The sequence below is a fragment of the Moschus berezovskii genome, chromosome Y (assembly GCF_049115385.1).
Source record: "Moschus berezovskii isolate FMDL1 chromosome Y, NW_MosBer_1.0, whole genome shotgun sequence".
NCBI classification, from domain to species: Eukaryota; Metazoa; Chordata; class Mammalia; order Artiodactyla; family Moschidae; genus Moschus; species Moschus berezovskii.
Window position 1 is genome coordinate 16,917,375 of NC_142489.1, and position 17,953 is coordinate 16,935,327.

The window sequence follows — 17,953 nt, forward strand, 5'->3', positions numbered from 1 at the left end:
CAAGCATTTTTTTATTAAATATATTACAAGAATTCCTTATAATCACCAAGCACAAATTTAAAAATTAAATAAATAAAGAGGGGGAATACACAGGAACATTTTTGTCTTCCTTATGCAGAGCAGACTTTCAGTTCAGTTCAGTTCAGTACAGTTCAGTAGCTCAGTCGTGCCCAACTCTTTGCCACCCCATAATCAATAGATGGATAGGCCTCCCTGTCTATCACCAGCTCCTGCAGTTCACTTAAACCCATGTACATCGAGTCGGTGATGCCGTCCAGCCATCTCATTCTGTCGTCCCCTTCTCCTCCTGCCCACAACCCCTTCCAGCATTAGAGTCTTTTCCAGTGAGTCAACTAGTCGCATGAGATGGCCAGAGTACTGGAGTTTCAGCTTTAGTGTCAGGCCTTCCAATGAACACCCAGGACTGATCCCCTTTAGAATGGACTGCTTGCATCTCCTTGAAGTTCAAGGGACTCTCAAGAGTCTTCTCCAGCACCACGGTGCGAAAGCATCAATTATTCGGCTATCACCTTTCTTCACAGTCCAACTCTCACATCCATACATGACCACTGGAGAAACCATAGCCTTGACTAAACGGACCTTCTCCCATTGATTTTTCTACTTTCCCCCTAATCTGCTATATTTACCTCACTTAAAATTTTGTTTTCAGGTTTACAATTTTAGGCACCAATTATAAAGTAAATACATAAGAGAAAGAAAACTGAATTCATGTACAATGGTTCCCTAAAGTATTGAGCTATTTTCTCTATAATCTTCGGAGAATTACCGGTACTGATATATTAAAGCCACATGGGAATTGATAACAAAGTAATGGACCATGTAATCAGGATTCCCTTGGTAGGACAATTGAAGTACAGGTTAATAATATGCTTTCAGGGGAGAACAAAAACAGGAGCTTTTCAGCATGATATACTGAATGTCCTTGTCCATGTCTTTTCCACGTTATCACTGAGGATTAAGTGGATCATTCCTGTTCTTTTTGAGAAGGACCTGGCACTTAAAGCAGAACATGAAAAGATTGTAAAAGGGAAGGAGAAGGAATAATCAGTACATGGCAATGAAATAGAAAAATGGAATCATCTTTAAGGTGATATTGCTCAAAGCGTGCAAATTTGACTACATAGTAAGTCAGTCAGTTCAGTCGCTCACTCGTGTCCGACTCTTTGCTACCCCATGAAGTACAGCACGCCAGGCCTCCCTGTCCATCACCAACTCCCGGAATTCATTCAAACTCACCTCCATCGAGTGGATGATGCCATCCAGCCATTTCATTCTCTGTCGTCCCCTTCTCCTCCTGCCCCCAACCCCTCCCAGCATCAGCGTCTTTTCCAGTGAGTCAACTCTTCGCCTGAGGTGGCCAAAGTATTGGAGTTTCAGCTTTAGCACCAGTCCTTCCAATGAACATCCAGAACTGATCTCCCTTGAATGGACTGGTTGGATCTCCTTGCAGTCCAAGGGACTCTCAAGAGCCTTCTCCAGGACCACAGTTCAAAAGCATCAATTCTTCAGCAATCAGCTTTCTTCACAGTCCAGGTATTACATCCATACATGACCACTGGAAAAGCCATAGCCTTGACTAGACGGACCTTGGTTGGCAAAGTAATGTCTGTGCTTTATAATATGCTATCTAGGTTCGTCATAACTTTCCTTCCAAGGAGTAAGGGTCTTTGAGTTTCATAAGAAACCTGAAATCTAAAACAAGTCCATTGATCTTTGGGCTTCAAATGATAATAAGGACACCGATTTCAGTAACACCTTTGCTGCAAAATGCTCACCTCTCTGAACGTGGCCTTCTCACCTACATTGAATGAAATTTTTCGGTGAAAGAAAACGTGTGTTTATGGACCACTCCCTTATCTACACAGATATTCCACAGACTTCACTGTTCATCAGCTGCAAGAATGAGAGTGGTGAACTTAAGTTGGTGTTGTCCCATGTGGGTTACCATCCCAAAACAGGGACGTGAGTTGATGTTGCCAACCTCATCTAAAGGAATGACCCCAAATATGAGATTGCCAAGATTTCTAGGTAGTGTTCATGACAGCTGGATAGTCCAACAAGCAGATACTTTCTTCAGACTATTTCACTGTGAAAAATATTATGGATCAACCATTGATTTTGATCCCCTCTTACTCCATGACTTTTCTAGAGTATTAAAATTAATGATTTTTTTTTCTATACATGTCTCCACAACTACTATTGAATTTTAGGGAACTGGGGCCTGAAACTGCATGCTTAGAATGGGTTTTATAGACTGTAAACTTCATAAGAGCAGCAGTCATCTTATAATTTGATTTCCCACATTTAACTTTCATGTAAATATAATAAATATTTATAAACTTGGAAAAAGTTATCAGTAAATAGTAGAGGCCAATTATGATAATAATGAAGGTTATAGGAATACGTTGAGTAATGTATTTAGTATTTGATTGGTTATTACATTTCTTTGTTGATAATTCAGTAAGTTATTAAAACATATCATTTGCAGGCTCTAAGTTTTAGCTGATGTGAGAGATACATAAAGAGAGTAAACCCAAAACTGAAGACTTGATATCTGTGCTCAACTTGGTAGGAGGGCAAACAGCAGTTCCTTCCAACCCCAAGAAAGAATTGAGACAAAGTTTGAGAAGGGGCTTAGCATGACTGAAATTAGGTTGAGTGATTGTAGCTCCGAAAGCACAGTATAAGAGAAAGATAATGAAATTATTAAGGAAAAAAGATACCATGTCTTCACAGAACTTGTTAATCACACTGATGTGCTGCAATCACCACCAGGAATTTATTCTGTCTCTTTCGGAACAGATAAACAACATCTAAAGATGCATTAGGAAATATAGGGTGGAATCTTGGTGTCAGGCGATAAAGGCATGCCTTAAGGACAGCATCTTCCCTCGGGGCTCAGACAGTAAAGCATCTGCCTACAATGTAGGAGACCCAGGTTCAATCCCTGGGTCTAGAAGATCCCTGGAGAAGGAAATGGCAACCGACTCCAGTATCCTTGCCTGGAGAATCCCATGGATGGAGGAGCCTGGAAAGCTACAGTCCACGGGGGTCGCAAAGAGTCAGACACGACTGAGCTACTTTCGTTCCACTTTCGCTTAAGGACAGCAGAGCAAAAATGAGCCTAAGCAATACCACTTGTGAAATATGTATCTTGTGCTGACCATGAGCCAGTCACTGATTATGCCATGTTATCTTTGGTATCACGGTGACAGTACAGTGGTGATCATCATGATCACGATTTCAAATTTTCAAGTACATAATGAATTTCTATAATGAAGATAATCTGCTGTCTACCAGTATCTAATAGAATATAATGCAACTATGAATGCACTAAGGTATATACTGTGCATTTCCATTTTTTTCATTTTATTTGTATCTCATCCTTCACCCATACAATCCTAATATGGACACCCATTCATTTCAGCAGGGATGATTTCAGAAATGACTTAACATCCATTACCTCTTTTCCCTTTGTTCTAATTTTCTTGCTTGCAAATATTAGATCAGGTGTCATTGACCTAGGATGCATAACGAATGTTTTCTTGTTCTGAAGAGTTTATGAAAGAGTGCAGTAAAATAGCCAGACATTAACCTAAGGCCTCATTTTTCCTCTTCACTGTTTGAAAAGAGAAAACAAAACTATGACGATGAACATGTAACTTTATTGTTCAAATACAAGAACTGTAGGCATTTGTTGACATCTCTCAACAAAAATTTCAATCTTCACTAGGCTCCATAATCTGACACTTATTTGATAGGTCCATTTTAATTAGCATGGTTTTCACATAATGATGATTGTTGATGAGTTGACTTGAAAGAGAGGAGGCAGATGTACAAGTGATTGTTGACACTGAGGACCATGAGTTGCCTCTCTCTTGAAGGTTACGAGAAGGACTGTCATGGGCTGACATATCCCTATACCTAAGTGGAAACTTAGAAGGCTCCACCATCAGTCCAGAATAACTGCTCTATAATGGAGATATGATGCGGTTCTGAGAAGCAGATGTAGTTGTAGTAGCCAAGCCCTCAACGTGGCCTGAGTGTAGTTGCTATGTGAGTGCCACTTAAAAATGCTCAACTGATTTAAAACAGCAGGTTGATCTCCCACAATCTGTTCTATTTGGCTAACTGATATTGATGATGGGGAAGGTAAGTCACGCAGAGCTAGAGCTCTTGTATTAACGACTATCTGGCTGGTGTGAGGCTTTTGTATGAAAGGCACAGTTAAACTGGTGGAGGCTGAAAATGTATTCTCTCCACTAGTTTCTGGACGAAAATTTGAGTTACGATCATCTACGTTGACACTTGCTTTAACATGCTTCTTCTTGTAATCTCGAACTAATGAAGATATTGGAAACACATTGTTAATCCCAATTCTTCTTTTTATTCTTACTAAAAGTTGAGGATAGCCTCTTTTGAAATTTGGATTATAGTAGATCCGTAACTAAACTCAAAGTATACAATTATTTAGTTTCTTCATAAACCAAGGTAAAACTGCCATAAAAGCTTAACTACAAAACTTTATTCCTTCATACACATGGCTAACAAACACATGAAAAGATGCTTGACATCACTCATAATCAGAGAAATACAAATCAAAACCACAATGAGGTACCATTTCATGCCAGTCAGAATGGCTGCTATTCCAAAGTCAACAAGCAATAAATGCTGGAGAGGGTGTGGGGAAAAGGGAACCCTGTTACACTGTTGGTGGGAATGCAAAAAGGACAAGCACTATAGAGAACAGTGTGAAGTTTCCTTACAAAACAAAAAATGCGACCCAACAGTAGCACTCCTGGGCATACACACTGAGGAAACCAGAATTGAAAGAGACACATGTACTATAATGTTTATCACAGCACAGTTTATAATAGCCAGGACATGGAGGCTACCTACATGTCCATCTGCAGACGAATGGATAAGAAAGCTGTGATACGTATACATGATAGAGTTCAGTTCAGTTCAGTTCAGTCGCTCAGTCATGTCCGACATTTTGTGACCAAATTAATCACAGCACGCCAGGCCTCCCTGTCCATCAACAACTCCCGGAGTTCACTCAGACTCATGTCCGTAGATTCGATGATACCATCCAGCCATCTCACTTTCTGTCGTACCCTTCTCCTCCTGCCCCAAATCGGCCCCAGCATCAGAGTCTTTTCCAGTGAGTCAACACTTCGCATGAGGTGGTCAAATTATTGCAGCTACAGCTTTAGCATCAGTCCTTCCAATGAACACCCAGAATTGATCTCCTTTAGAATGGACTAGTTGGATCTCTCAAGAGTCTTCTCCAACACCACAGTTGAAAAGCATCAATCCTTCGGTGATTAGCTTTCTTCACAGTACAACTCTCACATCCATACATGACCACTGGAAAAACCATAGCCTTGACTAGACGGACCTTGGTTGGCAAAGTAATGTCTCTGCTTTTCAATATACTATCAAGGTTGGTCATAACTTTCCTTCCAAGGAGTAAGCGTCTTTTAATTTCATGGCTGCAATCAGCATCTGCAGTGATTTAAGAGCCCGAAAAAATAAAGTCTGACACTGTTTCCACTGTTTTTCCATCTATTTCCCATGAAGTGATGGGACCAGATGCCAATGTCTTTGTTTTCTGAATGTTGAGCTTCAAGCCAACCTTATCACTCTCCTCTCTCACTTTCATCAAGAGGCTTTTGAGTTCCTCTTCACTTTCTGCCATAAGGGTAGTGTCATCTGCATATCTGAGGTTATTGATATTTCTCCCATCAATCTTGATTCCAGCTTGTGCATCTTCCAACCCAGCGTTCCTCATGATGTACTCTGCATAGAAGTTAAATAAGCAAGGTGACAATATACAGCCTTGATGTGCTCCTTTTCCTATTTGGAACCAGTCTGTTGTTCCATCTACAGTTCTCACTGTGGCTTCCTGACATGCATACACGTTTCTTAAGTACTCAGAAATTGCAAAAAATACATTTGAATCAGTTCCAATGAGGTGGATGAAACCGGAGCCTACTATACAGAGTGAAGTAAGGCAGAAAGAAAAACACCAATACAGTATACTAACGCATGTATATGGACTTTAGAAAGATGATAACAATAACCCTGTACACGAGACAGCAAAAGAGACACAGATGTATAGAACAGTCCTTTGGACTCTGTGGGAGAGGGCGAAGGTGGGATGATTTGGGAGAATGCCATTGAAAGATGTATATTATCATATGTGCAACGAATCGCCAGTCCAGATTTGATGCATGATACAGGAGTCTCAGGGCTGTTGTACTGGGATGAACCGGAGGGATGGGATTGGGAGGGAAGAGGGAGGGGGGTTCAAGATGGGGAACACATGTATACCCGGGCAGATTCATGTCAATGTATAGCAAAACTAGTACAAAAATACAAAGTAATTAGCCTCCAATTAAATAAATTAAAAAAAAAAAATTGTATTCCTTGGATCACAATAAACTGTGGAACATTCTGAAAGAGATGGGAATCCCAGACCACCTGACCTGCCTCTTGAGAAACCTGTATGCAGGTCAGGAAGCAACAGTTAGAACCGGTCATGGAACAACAGACTGGTTCCAAATAGGAAAATGTGTACGTCAAGGTTGTATATTGTCACCTTGCTTATTTAACTTATATGCAGAGTACATCATGAGGAACGCTGGGCTGGAAGAAGCACAAGCTGGAATCAAGATTGCTGGGAGAAATATCAATAACCTCAGATATGCAGATGACACTACCCTTATGGCAGAAAGTGAAGAGGAACTCAAAAGCCTCTTGATGAAAGTGAAAGAGGAGAGTGAAAAGGTTGGCTTGAAGCTCAACATTCAGAAAACAAAGATCATGGCATCTGGTCCCATCACTTCATGGGAAATAGATGGAAAAACAGTGGAAACAGTGTCAGACTTTGTTTTCTTGGGCTCCAAAATCACTGCAGATGCTGATTGCAGCCATGAAATTAAAAGACGCTTGCTCCTTGGAAGGAAAGTTATGACCAACCTTGATAGTATATTAAAAAGCAGAGACATTACTTTGCCGACCAAGGTCCGTCTAGTCAAGGCAATGGTTTTTCCCGTGGTCATGTATGGATGTGAGAGTTGGACTGTGAAGAAAGCTGATCGCCGAAGAATTGATGCTTTTGAACTGTGGTGTTGGTGAAGACTCTTGACAGTCCCTTATACTGCAAGGAGATCCAACCAGTCCATTCTAAAGGAGATCAATCCTGGATGTTCATTGGAGGGACTGATGCTAAAGCTGAAACTCCAATACTTTGGCCACCTCATGAGACGACTGGACTCACTGGAAAAGAGTCTGATGCTGGGAAAGGTTGGGGGCAGGAGGAGAAGGGGACGACAGAGAATGAGATGGCTGGATGGCATCACCGACTCTGTGGACATGAGTTTGAGTGTACTCCGGGAGTTGGTGATGGACAGGGAGGCCTGGCGTGCTGTGATTCATGGGGTCGCGGAGAGTCGGACACGACTGAGCGACTGAACTGAACTGAACTGAATGATACCAATTAAATTGCATCAAATAAAACACCTCCAGAGTAGTTTTAACAGCTAACATGTTAGAAACAATGATGCTCCTCAGCTAAATATATGTTGCATATATACAGTAAATGTCACTTTAAGTAGCTTCAAGACTTGTGTCTTGTTTCAAGTTGATTGGAAAGTTTGATAAACATCAAATATTATATCCTCCAGCTGCTCTCAACGTCCAAAAATAAAGCTGTTTCAACAATTTGCTCTCTCAATTTTAAATTCCGTTTTAGCTACATATGGTAACATGCTTTCTAGGTCACATGGTTGAGTCTTCCATATTGCCAATAAGTGAAAATTTTGGAATGCCTTGCTCAAGAGAGAGATGTTTTCTTCTTCCAGAAAGTCTGATAGTGAAGCGGATCTTTGAAAAGTTTGGCGCTTTTTGCTAAACCCATAAAGATTAAGCTGTCGAACTAAACTTTTCGTATTATTGGTTTCAAATATTCTGAAAGACCCCTTTCTTTCCAAGACTTCTTTCTTGCAGTGTTTTTCATTGATCACTATACAAGTGTCACTCTCATCCCAACAAAGAGATTCAAATTGATCATTTTCAACTATATTCCACAATTTTGGTGGAAAAGTGAGTGAAAGAAATTCACTCAGCTCAACTATTTCAGAGACAGAAAATGTGTAGCGTGGCCTTTTTATCACAACTTTTTCAGACAAGCCTGAAAAGCATATTCTTCAATAATAGATTGCAAAACTAGGTCCCCAGCAAGTGTATATCGTACAAAGAAGATCTGATGGAAGTTCCTGGACCAGTGGATTCATCTTTAGGAGGCGCATCTTGAATTTCTGAAGAAATATGTGGCATCTCAGGAAAATCTTTCTTCAGATACTTTTCTCATTTTTCTGATTTTACACACTGCAAATTCAAGTGCTGCTTGGCTGGCCTACAGAGAGAAACTCCCTAGACCATTACAGTGGTTCAAAATTCTCCTAGCAATGGAAGGGTAGCTGTGACATCACAAAGTCACTGGTCTCCTAGCAATTGAAGGGTAGCTGTGACATCACAACGTGACTGCTCTCCTAGCAATTGAAGGGTAATGTTCAACCAGTGTTTACTTCAGCATCAACTTAAAATACAGGCTCCTTACCCAAATAGCAACCAAAACCATGAGCCTGCAAAATCTCATTCCTAAAGAATTTTTACATGGATAAGCCACATCAGTAAATCTATTTGGTTTCTGAAATAAAAGTGATTCATCACCCTTCTATACACTCATTTTTAATATTCAATACTGTTACCCAACCAAACTTGGGTCTTCTCACTTCTGTGCAATAGTTTATTGGAGAACCAAGCAAGGTGTCCCAGCAGCTGGTACTTCAAAGACTCACACTCCCCAAATACTTTCAGGGGGATGATTTTAATGACAGAGTGAGGGGGGCATGGGGTGTGCAGTCAGTCTGGGGACATTCTACTAGTGGCCTGTTCCTGAGGATACTGGGAGTCGACACCATTGACCATCTGGTTCCAACGACTCTGTGGTCTAGGTACTTACGTTTCAGCCTGGTTGGGGCTTTAGTATCTCTAAAACTGTTCACAGGATATTGCTCAGAATGTTACGTATGGCCCGTGAGGAGGAACTTAAGATCCTCGACTTTGCTTAATGGCTAAATCATTACTATTCTATACTGCTTGATTATTTTCCTTTGTTTCTGGCTTTTCTAGTTTTGCTGATTAAAATTACTCTTGGAAAACGAGGAAGTCTAGAATCTCCTACTTCTCTCTCTTAGTTTTCCTACTTTTCAATCTTAAGAAGGGACTGCTTAGAACAGGAAAGGAAATAAAGTGTTGGACTTAGAGCAGGATCAAAAATGCGACTGAAAATCTCAGTTACAGGTTCGATTTTTTTTCAGGTTCCCGAGCTCCTGGAGTGTTTGAGTCAACAACAACTCTGGCTATTTGATGATGAGATGGAGCATGGAGTTGGAAGTAATTCTGACATCAAAGCTTGGTATCAATAGTTTCTGTCATGCAAACATATCTGTCTATTTTACATAGATACTTGCATATATATTTCTATAATTGTTTATTTTTATCGTTAAACCTGGACAAACATTTGAAAATTGGTAAATATTTATTAAAAGGAAATAGGAGTTGATATAAAGGAGCCCTCATATTTTAGATGTAGCCAAATAAACATATTTGGAAGTATTTCCACTTATGTATATTCAATAACCGAGTAGACTTTTGAATCATTCTACTTTAGGGTTTTAATTGTTTCCATTGCAGCTTTACCTAAGAGGAATTAAAAGCCATTGTACATTTTTTTATACACACACGCATACACATATGTGTATATATGTATATATGTCAAATCAAACTCTTTGCTTGCTCCCAAGATCTTGAATGAACTTTTTGGGAATCCCAACATTACTTAATAACTTTCTGGCTGAATAATATAGATCCTATTACTGAAAGGCTGTCCCTAATCTAGCTGATCTTCCGCTATTCCTTCTGTAATAGAGATGGGGTTCATACAAATGAGGACACCTTGAGCCCATAAAATCACAACTCTCATATACTTAGAGATATTGTTCTAAGAAAGCTGTTGCTCTCCTTTCGTTGGATACAATTTTAAACATTCAAATTAATGGGTAAAACAGATGCACAGTGCACTGTGCATAGATCATAATCAGACTCTTCTGGCTAGCTGAACATTGAAATTATATGATGTGTACATTAAAATCACTTCTCCATAATTCAGTATGTACATTTTTCTTTCAACACTTTAAACTTCTGGTACAAAATATTTCAATAGAAATCATTGATGATGAAAATTTTCTCTCCTTTCATGCAACAGGGGTTCAGCTTCCAGCCCCGCTCCACATCATATCCGTATTTCTTGTACTCCTTTTTATTTTTGTAGTTGCCACATTAGAGAAAACCTAACTAGATAACATGAACAGGCTCAATATATTTTGTCAACCTTTTACAGAGTTGTCACAGAAGCATGGCACAAATGCTCCAACAGGAAACTTAAAACCAGCAGTATTATATGCGATGAGTAACGATCACCTTAGAATACTCTTAGAAAACAATTTCTTGTCCAAAACACTGAGGGAAAGACAATGGTACAAGAATACAATAATTCTCAATGTTCATAGGAAAACACTGGGTGGACAGTCCGGTTGAATTCTCAGTATTACACAAAGTAAGATCATGGCATCTGGTCTCACTGCTTCATGGGAAATAAAGGTGTAAAAGGCAGAAGCAGTGACCGATTTCCTCTTCTGTGGCTCTATATTCACTGTGATGGTGATGGCAGCTATAAAATTAGAAGACAGTTGCTTCCTGGAAGAAAAGCACTCACAAATTAATAAGCATGTTAAAAAGTGAAGAGTTGACTTGACCAAAGGATTCACATTGAGTCACATCTATGGTCTTTCCAGTAGACATGTACAGATGTGAGAACACCAAAGTGCTCTGCTGGTGATGACCTCTGAGTGTCCATTGGATTGCAAGGAGATCAAGCCAGTCAAACATAAAGGAAATCAACTCTGAAGATGCATTAGAATCACTGACACTGAAGCTGAGTCTCCAAAGCTTTGACCACCTGAGCAAAGAACTGACTCACGAGAAAAGACCGTGATTCTTAGGAAACAATGAAATCAGGAGGAGACATGGATGAGAGAGGCGGAGAAGTTTGTATCGATTCACTCATTCAATGGACATGATCTCAGGCAGACCCTGGGAGATGGTGAGGGCCTTGTGTGCTGCAGTCCAAGGGGTCACAAAGAGTCTGACATGGCTTTGCGACTGAATAAAAACAAAATTTCAGTTAATCAAATGGATCTTCCAGGGTTGCGGTGGGGTCTCATCATGTTAGAGGAATAGGAGCCTGAGTCCACTGTCTCCCACACAAATCCATCAAAGGATAGATTGCACGTGGAACACCTTCCGGAAACCAATTTGTGACCGATGTTGATGGTCTCTAGAAACCGATGAAGGAAAACCAATCTCTTAAAAAGTAGGTAAGAAAAAAGTACATGATGAAAGAGAGGAAATGTTTTTAGGGATTGAGACTCGCCTTGGAGAAGGAGTCTTAAAGGAGGAGAAATTTGCACAAAATAGGAAACCCTCCTTTCATAGGTGTCAGTCGGGGAAGAAATAGAACCAGAGAGAGGAAGAACAAAAACAGAGATTATGCCAACAAATGCAATCACTAGTCAAGAAATGACTCAGATGCTCCCGTCCACTGTCAAACATGGGGCATCGAAGGGAGGTCTGGGATGTATCAACCACACTATGGTTAGAAGCAGGCTTTAGTGCCCTGAGGACAATGTGACGAAGCTAAGGTGACACGCAAACCTAATCCATGGGGACACTAGAGACAGTCATTTTAGAAAGGACCTTTCCTGTGAGAAGGCTCTAAGGCCACATCTTGAACCATGGCATACTCACAGAACAGAAGATTTTGCACTAGAAAATACAAAAGGGGACCAAGCCAGTGTCCATTTAGGACCCTTTCCTCCACGGAGGGAGAGAGGAAAGTGTGTGACTGCCAGAGGCAGAAGGAAATAGGCTACTAGTATCCTGGCCTCAGAGACATCCCCTACCAAGCTCTAAACTGGCTGACAGTTGCTAATGATGAATTCCTCACTTCATGGACAGTTCACTTCGGCCAGGGACACGACAGTCTGGGGTCAGTTACCCTGAGGAGACACGTGGAACACTTGAGACTGTGCCCTCTGGCACAGGCAGCAAACTGAGTGACTGAGACCAGAGAGCTGCGTAAGATGCACGGCCCACCTGGGACTGTGTCTTGCCTCCAACCAATCACCCGAGATTTTGGACTGGGGAAGAGCACAAAGCACATAGCCAATCGTGGTCATGGCCCTTGCCAAGCACCTACCTGCCTGACTGGATGGGAAGTGCATGAAACACAGGGTCCACTTGGGACTGTGCCCTCATGTATTAACCAGGAGGCTGAGCAGGGTGGGCCCAGAAAGTACATGTCACATTTGTCATTGACAAGCCCGACGTGACCAATCCACCTCAAGCTCCCCCAATATCCCAACGGTATTTGTTTTCTGTGTTCCACCTCTCACCACCAAGACACTGAACAGGTGAGTTCGAATGAGAGGCTACCACACCCTCGTTTCATGTTGAAAACCAGATATGGAGAAGCTTTCAAATAAAAGAAAGAAATATAAACAAAGAAGCATAAACCAACCCAGAAGTGACAGGTTCAACGGAATAAGTCAGCAATATATGCCCAGACTGTTCAACTGAGGAACAACAGTCACCTTTGACATGTACAAGCTTCAACAAGAGACTGTCTGACACTGTATTGACGCCAAAAAGCACACAACAGCTTTGAAATTCTGCGATCTATTTCCACATGATTTCTTTAACTCTAAACAATTGTAGCCCTTTATTATACCCTTAACTTTTATTTCTATTAACTATTATTACCTTTCCATACACACACACTCACACACACACACACACACACACACACAAATCTATTTTTTAAACACTTTTCTTTTTATATACATGAGAGAATGAATTTGGACTCCGTTTTGTTTTTGTGTGTTTTTTTTTTTTTACACTATTTAAACAAGTCTACATTTTCTTCTTGGTTCTTAATGTTTACTTTCCAAAAATTGGTATCAATGTTGCAACTTTAGTAACAAAATCTTTGGGATCTGATTTCACTTATGGATTCATTTCCTGAACTGATTGCTCTCTCCCCTTTTAACTCTCCCCTGTCTCTCCTAGGCAACTCTTTCTCCCTCCTCCGTTTTCTCTGCTGTCTGAAATTCTGTGAATCCCTTTGATTCTTTCTGGATGAGGAGAGTCATGTCACCATTATCCTGGGGTTTTATCTTCTGTTTTGTGTGGATGTCAATTTTTGATTCTACTGTAACCTGGGGACAGATACTTAGAAGCCAGGACGTCGATTCTAGAACTTTACATCAACATCGAATTACTTACCTCAAGAAATATTAAACGACAAGTACACACCCCAGAGTTTCCTTGTCTACATGGAAAGCAATCTCTACACTCGTGTCAATAAGTTCAGTACAAGAGAACCCATCGCTATTCACCAGCAGAACAGAAACACAACAGTGGATATCATAAAAAGGGGTGCACTAAGCCATACCAAACCCACAAACACCCCAAAGCACAATCCATGGACAATTCATTGCACTTCAGAGAGAAGAGATACAGATGTGCCTGACAGTGCACAGACACAAGTGATCCGAAGCATTAAACCTTGAGAAGTCACTGGTCCATTCCCAGAGACAAAAGGCAGGTTCCACAACATAGTAGAGCTCTAACCCTCTAGCATTCAGAAAGGGGACCCAAATCACAGTAATCAAAACAAAATGAAAGGGGAGAGAAATATGCAGCTGCTGAAGGTAAGTGATAAAAACCCACAAAAACAAAGAAAAGAAGAGCAGTTAGGAAGTTTTCCTGAAAAAGAATTCAGACTAACGAGAGTAAAGATGATCAAAATCATGAGTGTCTAGATGGAGAACACCAAAACAAAAAGGGGTGGGGTACTTGGAAAATTCTTGAGGAAGTAAGAGCTGAAGTGAGTGAAGTCGCTCAGTCGTGTCCGAGTCTTTGCGACCCCCATGGACTGTAGCCCACCACACTCCTCTGTCCATGGGATTTTCCAGGCAATAGTACTAGAGTGGATTGCCATTTCCTTCTCCAGGGGATCTTCCCATCCCAGGGATCGAACCAGGTCTCCTGCATGAGTCAAGACGCAAGAATTGGGACCAGACATGGAACAATTGAATGTTCAACACTGGGAAAAGAGAGTGACAGATGTCTCTATTGTCACTCTGCTTATGAGAATCTTAAGTAGAGTATACTATTAAAATACCAGATGAGTAAATCTCAAGCTGGCATCAACGTTTGGAAGAAACAGCAACAACCTCAGATATATAGATGGCAACACTGAAACAAATAGAAAGTGAAGAGGAAATAAAGAGTCTTTTGATGAGGGTGAAAGAGAAGAGTGTAAAACCATGCTGACAACTCAGCATTCATAAAAAACAAAGATAAGGGCATCTGGTCACATCACTACCCTGCAAACAGAAGGGGTAAACATGTGAAATTCCAGATGTTCCAGCTGGTTTTAGAAAAGGCAGAGGAAAGAGAGATCAAATTGGCAACATCTGATGGATCATGGGAAAATTAAGAGAGCTCCAGAAAATCATCTCTTTCTGCTCTATTGACTATGCAAAGCCTTTGACTCTGTGGATCACAGTAAACGGTGGAAAAGTTTGGAAGATGTGGGAATGCCAGACCGCCTGACCTGTCACTTGAGAAAATTATATGCAGGTCAGGAAGCAGCAGTTTGTGCTGGACATGGAACAACACACTGATTCCAAATAGGAAAAGGAGTAAGTCAAGGCTGCTTATTTAACTTATATGATGAGCACATTATGAGAAATGCTGGACTGGAAGAAGCACAAGCGGGAATAAAGATTACTGGGAGAAGTATCAATAACCTCAAATACGCAGATGCTGTGGATGCTGATTGTAGCCTTGAAATTAAAAGACGCTTACTCCTTGGAAGGAAAGTTATGACCAACCGAGATAGTATGTTAAAGAGCAGAGACATTACTTTGCCAACATAGGCCCGTCTAGTCAAGGGTATGGTTTTTCCAGTGGTCATGTATGGATGTGAGAGTTGGACTGTGAAGAGAGCTGATCTCCAAAGAATTGATGCTTTTGAACTGTGGTGCTGGAGAAGACTTTTGAGAGTCCCTTGGACTGAAAGGAGATCCAACCAGTCCATTCTAAAGGAGATCGATCCTGGGTGTTCATTGGAAGGAATGATGCTAAAGCTGAAACTCCAATATTTTGACCACCTCATGCGACGAGTTGACTCACTGGAAAAGACTCTGATGCTGGGAAAGATTGGGGGTGGGAGGAGAAGGGCACGACAGAATGAGATGGCTGGATGGCATCAGAACTCCGGGAGTTGGTTACGGACAGGGAGGCCTGGCGTGCTGTGATTCATGGGGTCGAAAAGAGTCGGACACGACTGAGCAACTGAACTAAACTGAACTGAGCCACCCTTATGGCAGAGAGGGAAGAGGAACTAAAAAACCTCTTGATGAAAGGGAAAGAGGAGAATGAAAATGTGGGCTTAAAGCTCAACATTCAGAAAACTAAGATCATGGCATCTGTTCCCATCACTTCATGATAAATAGCTGGAGAAACACGGGAAAGAGTGTCAGACTTTATTTCTTTGGGCTCTAAAATCACTGCAGATGCTGATTGCAGCCATGAAATTAAAAGACGCTTACGCCTTGGAAGAAAAGTTATGACCAACTTAGAGAGCACATTAAAAGCTAGAGACATCGCTTTGCCAACCAAGGTCAGTCTAGTCAAGGCTATGCATTTTCCAGTGGTCATGTATGGATGTGAGAGTTTGACTGTGAAGAAAGTTGAGTGCGGGAGAATTGATGCTTTTGAACTGTGGTGGTGGAGAAGACCCTTAGAGTCCCTTGGACTGCAAGGAGATCCAACCAGTCCATTCTACAGGAGATCTGTCCTGGGTGATCATTGGAAGGACTGATGCTGAGGCTGAAACTACAATACTTTGGCCACGTGATGCGAAGGGTTGACTCATTGGAAAAGACTCTGATGCTGGGAGGGAATAGGGGCAGGAGGAGAAGGGGAAGACAGAGGATGAGATGGCTGGATGGCATCACCGATTCAATGGACATGATGTTGAGTGAACTCTGGGAGTTGGTGATGGACAGGGAGGCCTGACGTGCTGTAATTCATGGGGTAGCAAAGAGTAGGACACGACTGAGACACTGTACTGACCTAAACTGAAATATGTGGAAACAGTGACAAGCTTCATGTTTTCGGCTCCAAAATTACTAAGAATAGTGACTGCAGTCACCAAATTAAACGTCACTTGCTTTTGGATGTTAAGCTATGAAAAACCTAGACATTGCATTAAAAAGAAGACACACCACCTTACTAAATTCTCAATAAAAATTAAACGCCAATGATGGTAATAGTGGAGGCCATGGGATGCTGTTGAGTAATGTATATAGCTTCTGACTGCTAATTTATTTAGCATCTTTTTATTGCTAATTCACGAAATACTTAAAATACTTCATTTGGCAGGCACTATGTCTTAGCTGATGTGCAAGATCCATAAGGCAACTTGGGGAGACATGCAACACATAGAAGAACTGGATATCTGTGGTTAACTTGGTAGGAAGGAAGATAGGTTCTTTCCAACCCCAAGAAAGTGCTTAGGAAAAGTTGTGAAATGTGGCTTATTATGACCGAAAATATGTTGCTTGATTGTAGCTCTAGTAATTCTGTGAAACACATAGATAATGAAGCTACTAAGGGAAAGAAATGTCATGTCTTCCAAGAACTGATTACCTTGCTGAGATGCTGCATTCACCACAAGGATTTAAGTCTCTCTTTGTAGGAACAGGGAAGCTACATCAAAATATATATTAGGAAATATAGGGTGGTGTCTTGGTGGGAGGAAATAAAGATGTGACATAAGGAGAGCAGAGCAAGAATGACCCTTTATAATATCACTTGTAAAATGGCTATTTTTTTTGCTGATTGTGGTGCAATCTTTGAATATGCCATGTTATCATTGGTATCCCAGTCATGGTATGATAGTGGTCCTGATTACCGAGTAGGCTACATCTACATTTTCAAGTGAAACACACACTCACTCACACACACACACACACACACACACACACACACACATTTAATGAAGACAAACTTCTGTCTAACTTCTTAGCTTTCTTTCTAATAACTGGCATAATATAATAAAACTGAGAAAGCATTAAAGTATATACTGTTCATTTGCTTTTTCTAAATTTGATTTGTATCTGTTCCTTCTCCCATACCATCCTAACTTAGACACCCAGTCAGTTCAGCCTGGATGATTTCAGAAGTCAGTTTATTTACATTTTGCCTTTTCACGTTGTTCACATTTTCTATTTTTTTCAAACAATTCATTAGGTGTACTGTACCTAGGATGCATATTGAATGTTTCCTTGAACAGAAAATTTTATATTGAAGCAGAGCAAAATATCCAGGAACTGAAATACTCATTTTACCCTTAATTATTTCAAAATAGAAATTGACACTATGAAAATGAACATGCAACTTTATTCTTCAAAGGAGGGAATTGTAGGAATTTGTTGACATCTCCCAACATTAATTTTAATCTTCAGTATCCTGCATAATCTGACACCTATTTGGTACACCAGTTGTATTAGGATGATTTTCAAATAATGAAGATGGTTGATGTATTGACCTAGAAAGAGAGACAACAATGTATCAGGGACCTTTGGCACTGGGAAACATGAATGTAGAATTGTAAACTACAATTCCTGTTGTAGTTTAGGAAAAGGTTTGTATATGGGCTGACACATTA

The 17,953-nt window shown here is 40.7% G+C and overlaps 1 pseudogene; it reads right to left on the bottom strand.

Annotated features, from left to right (window-relative positions):
- Positions 1–3,740: 3,740 nt before the first annotated feature.
- Positions 3,741–8,364, bottom strand: LOC129557902 (heat shock transcription factor, Y-linked-like; annotated as a pseudogene).
- Positions 8,365–17,953: the final 9,589 nt, after the last annotated feature.